The sequence below is a fragment of the Podarcis melisellensis genome, assembly GCF_964234715.1.
Source record: "Podarcis melisellensis genome assembly, chromosome: 6".
NCBI lineage: Eukaryota > Metazoa > Chordata > Lepidosauria > Squamata > Lacertidae > Podarcis > Podarcis melisellensis.
The window spans coordinates 6853521-6859365 of record NC_138538.1 but is presented as its reverse complement, the minus strand read 5'-3'; positions in this window follow the sequence as shown (position 1 = coordinate 6859365).

The window sequence follows — 5845 nt, the reverse complement described above, 5'->3', positions numbered from 1 at the left end:
ATCAAAGCGTGAAACACCTGTGGAGGGTGGCGGGGAAGGGGAGCGGGGCGCGCGGGGGGGGGTGCGGGGGTGCATTTGTCTGCTGCTTCCTCCTTCCCCTCTTCTCTCCCGGCTGCTGTGGCATCACCCGTCGTATCTCTGGACCAGTCCCGCCCAGCAAAGTTGGGGGAGCAGCGATGGTGGAGGCAGAGGACGTGATCTCCTTTTGCCAAGTCGTGCAGGTAACCTGCTGCACACCTGCTTGGCAGTGCCTCAGGGCAGGGCTGGATAATGGAGACCTTTAGAGGCCCTAAGCACACACACACTTCCCCCCCCCCAAAAAAAATTATGTATTTTTTAAAAAAGAACAATGCTAAACCACAAACTATTTTTTAAAATGAGAAATATAAAATAGATAGATTGCAACACATGTCAAGATCTGATTCCCTTGCATTATTTTGATCTGCGTCAGCAGGATTAGCCCCTGGTTTTGGTGGGGTTAAGTAATAGAAAGAGAAGAGAAATATGCCATTTTATTACATTTCTATCCCAGGAGCTCAGGTTGGTCGCATTGTTCTGCCCCTGGGAGGTAGGGTAGGTTGAGAGGCAGTGACTGGTCCAAGCTCTCCCAGCCAGCTTCATGGCTGAGTGAGGATTTGAACCCTGGTCTCCTAGGTTGTTGCACAACACTCTAACCACTGCTCCACATTACCTGGGGAATCAGGGAAGAGTATGTAGCGGAGTGTAAGAAGCCTAACAAAGTCCTGATTTCCCCCATGATTACTTTGTTGTTGTTGTTTAGTCGTTTAGTCGTGTCCGACTCTTCGTGACCCCCTGGACCAGAGCACGCCAGGCACTTCTGTCTTCCACTGCCTCCCGCAGTTTGGTAGCTTCGAAGACACTATCCAACCATCTCGTCCTCTGTCGTCCCCTTCTCCTTGTGCCCTCCATCTTTCCCAACATCAGGGTCTTTTCCAGGGAGTCTTCTCTTCTCATGAGGTGGCCAAAGTATTGGAGCCTCAGCTTCAGGATCTGTCCTTCCAGTGAGCACTCAGGGCTGATTTCCTTCAGAATGGAGAGGTTGGATCTTCTTGCAGTCCATGGGGGTCTCAAGAGTCTCCTCCAGCACCATAATTCAAAAGCATCCATTCTTCGGCGATCAGCCTTCTTTACGGTCCAGCTCTCGCTTCCATACATCACTACTGGGAAAACCATAGCTTATACTATACGGACCTTTGTTGGCAAGGTGATGTCTCTACTCCATGATTACTACTTTGATGCTTTCCCTGAAATGTCAAATTCTTTCCAAAAAAACCCCCAAACCCCTCTCTCTTTTGGTGGTGCCCCTTCTTTTCTGGAGCCTTAAGCATGTCTGCCCATTGTGTAATCCAGTATTCAGCTGAGTTTCCCAGGAAGGCACAGATCTCCAAGCTACAGTTGTCTGGACCAGACAAGAAGAAGAAGAAGAAGAAGAGTTTGGATTTGATATCCCGCCTTTCACTCCCTTTAAGGAGTCTCAAAGCGGCTAACATTCTCCTTTCCCTTCCTCCCCCACAACAAACACTCTGTGAAATGAGTGGGGCTGAGAGACTTCAAAGAAGTGTGACTGGCCCAAGGTCACCCAGCAGCTGCATGTGGAGGAGCGGAGACGCGAACCCGGTTCCCCGGATTACAAGACTACCGCTCTTAACCACTACACCACACTGGCTCTTCCAAATACACAATCGCCTGCATTATGGGATGACAGGAAATGAGGATACAAAAAGGTGCAAGAAAATGCATAGCAAAGAAGTGAAAATATCTACACATTCCAATATTGGAAGTGTTAGTTAGATGCACCGAAAACTAGGAACCTCTAAAAAAACAAAAACGTATTTTCTTTCTTTTGACACATAAAGGCAGCCCTGCCGAAGCAGAACAGAGTAAAGTCACCACTTTAGAAGAACTACAGCAGAATTTGAGCCTTCTGAATACAGTCCGGCAAAATAAAAGAGGCAGCTGCCTGGTGCCACACTGCCCAATTTAGCACAGAATGACTGGAAGCAGGGTTTTTTTTGGGGGGGGGGTCTGTCCATCTTTCTCAGGTCTACCTGGAGAACCTGGGAATGCTCTTCAGGTGCCGTCCCACTGAGCTCTCTCCCCTCCCCTATCACAAGGGTCACTCTAAGCATAACAAAACTCTGCGTGCGGGAGGCTATGCACCAGCCGCACGCTGATCATTAGGCGTGGGTGTCTTCTGAGTGTACGCGCATGCCTCAGTCCACCAGGTGGAAATGCACATACGAAGGAGAGTTGTCTATGCGCATAGGTAGCTGCCTCCCACTGAGTCATGCCATGGACCTGGCAATTTCACTGTGGCCTGTACACTGCCAGACTCTCTGGGGTATCTTTCCCAGCCATACCTGGAGATGCTCTGTCAGTGAGCTATAGCTTTTCCCAGGGCTCAAACCCATGATGCAAGAGGGCAACCTCCACTGTCTTCAGTGACATTACCTGCTTGGCTCAGTAAGCTCTTTCTATAGAACCATAGAATTTTACAGAAGGGACCCCGGGGGTGAAGAACCTTACATTTGTCCCCATTGAAATTCACCCTGTTAGTTTGGGCCCAGTTCTCCAATCTCTTAAGGTCAACCCAGATCCTGATTCTGTCTTACGTGGCCTTGGCTGCCTCTCCCAACTTGGTGCCATCTGCAAATTATGATGAGCATCCCCTCAGTACCTTCATCCAAGTTGTTTATAAAGGCATTGAGCAACCAGGACAGAACTCTGAAGCACCCCTACATTTCTCTAGGATGATGAGAAACCATTAGTGAGCACTCTTTAGGCTTGGTTAGTCAAACAGCTACAAATCCACCTAACAGTTACCTTGGGGCCATGGAAGCTCCAGCCCCTGCAATAAACTATTAGAGGGGGCCATGTCCCTGCAAAGTTGACAGGCAATGGTTTGGGTGCACTGTGTCATGTGATTGATTTATAGGGACAGGGCTTACTTGAGCACCCACCATATTTCATTCAAGTTGGCACCCGTGGTCTGCCTATTGGGTAACCCTACCTTGGCTCCACCCATGTGTTTGTACTGTACCAACTTCCCTGCCATCTTGCTCCTCCCCTTCCTGGTGGTGCTGTGGTCTAAACCACAGAGCCTAGGGCTTGCCGATCAGAAGGTTGGTGGTTCGAATCCCCGCGATGGGGTGAGCTCCCGTTGTTCAGTCCCAGCTCATGCCCACCTAGCAGATCAAAAGCACATCAAAGTGCAAGTAGATAAATAGGTACCGCTCCAGCGGGAAGGTAAACAGCATTTCCGTGTGCTGCTCTGGTTTTGCCAGAAGCGGCTTAGTCATGCTGGCCATATGACCCGGAAGCTGTCTGCAGACAAAAGCCAGCTCCCTTGGCCGATAGAGTGAGATGAACTCACAACCCCAGAGTCGTCCACGACTGGTCAGGAGTACCTTTACCTTTACCACCTGCTGAGGGGCTAGCACTCCATCTTCAACTCATCCCACCAGCCACCTCCAATGGTGTCTTCTTGATTCCATGCCTCTTCAGTATACCTGAAGGAGGGTCTCCACCCCCATCATTCAGCCCGGACACTGAGGTCCAGCTACGAGGGCCTTCTGGCGGTTCCCTCACTGAAAGAAGCGAGGTTACAGGGAACCAGGCAGAGGGCCTTCTCAGTAGCACTCTGTGGAACGCCCTCCCTTCAGATGTCAAGGAAATAAACAATGATCTGACTTTTAGAAGACATCTGAAGGCAGCCCTGTTTAGCGAAGTTTTTAATGTTTGATGTTTTATCATGCTTTTAATATTCTGTTGGGAGCCACCCAGAGTGGCTGGGGAAACCCAGCCAGATGGGTGGGGTATAAATAATAAATTAGTATTATAAATTATTATTATTATTCTGTATCCCACCTGATACGTTTGCTGCTGGACTGCTTGTTTCCACTCCACTCCCCCCCCCTTCCCCAGCTGGAACATCAGAATGCCCTGGCCTGCCCCTGATATCCAGTGGCAGTGGTCCAACTTTTTATAATGCCAGAACTCCCCTCTCCCTTTTACTGGTCCCTGCTCCAGTGCCTTCAGACAAAGACATTAGCAGATAATGCCTACTTGATTTCGGCTGTACATCAACTGGCATTAAAGGACAAGAGCAGATGAAATAGGTTTTCCTGGTCGGTTGGCATCCCTACAACTCATTAACTAGGCTAAGTGTATGTTATTTTGACCAGGGATGGCCAGGTGTGCTTCCTACATACATAACAGAAATCTGCTATGGAAATAATCAGGAGTAGCGAGATCGAGTTAAGCGAAATCAGCTTCCCATGATTCTCAACTCATGCAGGTGCTCTGCACCTGTACAGCAGCTTCCAAGGCCTGATAAACCTTCTGTGGCCTTCAAGACAAATGAAACACTGTCTTTGATGTCCAAAGTATGGGGAGACCCCACATACTTTGACCCTAGAACTTGTTGTTGTTCAGTCGTTTAGTCATGTCCGACTCTTCATGACCCTATGGACCAGAGTACGCCAGGCCCTGTGGAGTTTGAAACAGACAGGGTTAAAACTCCGTGGTGTCCTGCATCTGGGAGGGGCCGGAAGCAGGGCCCTACGTCACAGGCTTTGTCTGTGAGAGTTACTTTCAGTTCTACCGAGAGACGCTGAGAGACACAGCTCAACGGAGAGGCTGTGAATCTGTGTGCTTTTGGGAAGCACGGAGAATTCAGGAAAACTCTGATGGAAGAGACTGATTTATGGCTTGTAAATAAATGCTTCTAAAGATAAGAACCGATCTGTCTTTTGGACTTGATTTATCCCTTTCTCACATGGACTCAGGACCGCTGCATTACTCTGCTAGGCCAGCTCAGAGCTTCCAGGGATACGGAGCTGAACCTGGAAGCTTGCCGGACCCAGGATTTATATCCAATATCAGCAAACTCCTGTTTTCCACTGCCTCCCACAGTTTGGTCAAACTCATGCTGGTAGCTTCGAGAACACTGTCCAACCATCTCATCCTCTCCCGTCCCCTTCGCCTTGTGCCATCTATCTTTCCCAGCATTAGGGTCTTTTCCAGGGAGTCTTCTCTTCTCATGAGGTGGCCAAAGTACTGGAGCCTCAGCTTCAGGATCTGTCCTTCCAGTGAGCACTCAGGGCTGATTTCCTTCAGAATGGAGAGGTTTGATCTTCTTGCAGTCCATGGGACTCTCAAGAGTCTCCTCCAGCACCATAATTCAAAAGCATCAATTCTTCGGCCATCAGCCTTCTTTATGGTCCACCTCTCACTCCCATACATCACTACTGGGAAAACCATGGCTCTAACTATATGGATCTTTGTTGGCAAGGTGATGTCTCTGCTTTTTCCCTAGATCTTAGATGCACCCATAAGGGGTAGACACCCTATATTTAGGGTGGGGAGAGACTGCTCCCATCTCAAGTTCCTTTTCCTTCCTTATCTGGTTGGCATCCCTCGGTTTTGGGAGTCAATTGAAGAATGTGCTTTCGGGGGTGAATTCCCCCCATCACCCATGATGCATGAATGACATCATACTTCAGGAGAAGCTCCCTGCAAAAAGGAGCAGACACTTGAAGGATACACAGAGAGAGAGAGATTCTGGGCTCATCCACACTTACCTTTTGCTCCATTGCTTTCCGTAGGAAAACTCACTCTTTCACCCTGAATCGGAACAAATGGCACTTTAGGTTTTCTGTGGATTGCTGTCTGCTCCAATTTGGCACTAAAGAGCAAGTTTTCATGGGGAAAGCACTGGGGCGAGGGAAACAGTTCTTGGAAATGGAGCTTTAAAGTGCATTCCTGGGCCTAGAAACACAGCTCAAAATTAAGTCTGGATGGTGTTAAGATCAGCAGAGGGGAC